Below are 217 nucleotides of genomic sequence, written 5' to 3' on the forward strand. Positions count from 1 at the left end.
TTCCCACAGCTGACTGCACCATTCAGGTCCCCACCTCAAGGAGCACCTGGCCATCTCATTCAGACTCTGGTCAGCAGGTCACTACCACGTGGCTCTGCCTGACACCTGCCACCCCACTTACCACTCTCACAGCCACCGTGTCTGTCTGTTCACTCGTTTATTATTTGTCCCTCCACCCCTGGAACATGAGCTCCACAAGGGTGCCGGCCTTGTCCGC

Source organism: Galeopterus variegatus, unplaced genomic scaffold (genome assembly GCF_000696425.1).
Source record: "Galeopterus variegatus unplaced genomic scaffold, G_variegatus-3.0.2 Scaffold18532, whole genome shotgun sequence".
In the NCBI taxonomy this organism is placed as follows: Eukaryota; Metazoa; Chordata; class Mammalia; order Dermoptera; family Cynocephalidae; genus Galeopterus; species Galeopterus variegatus.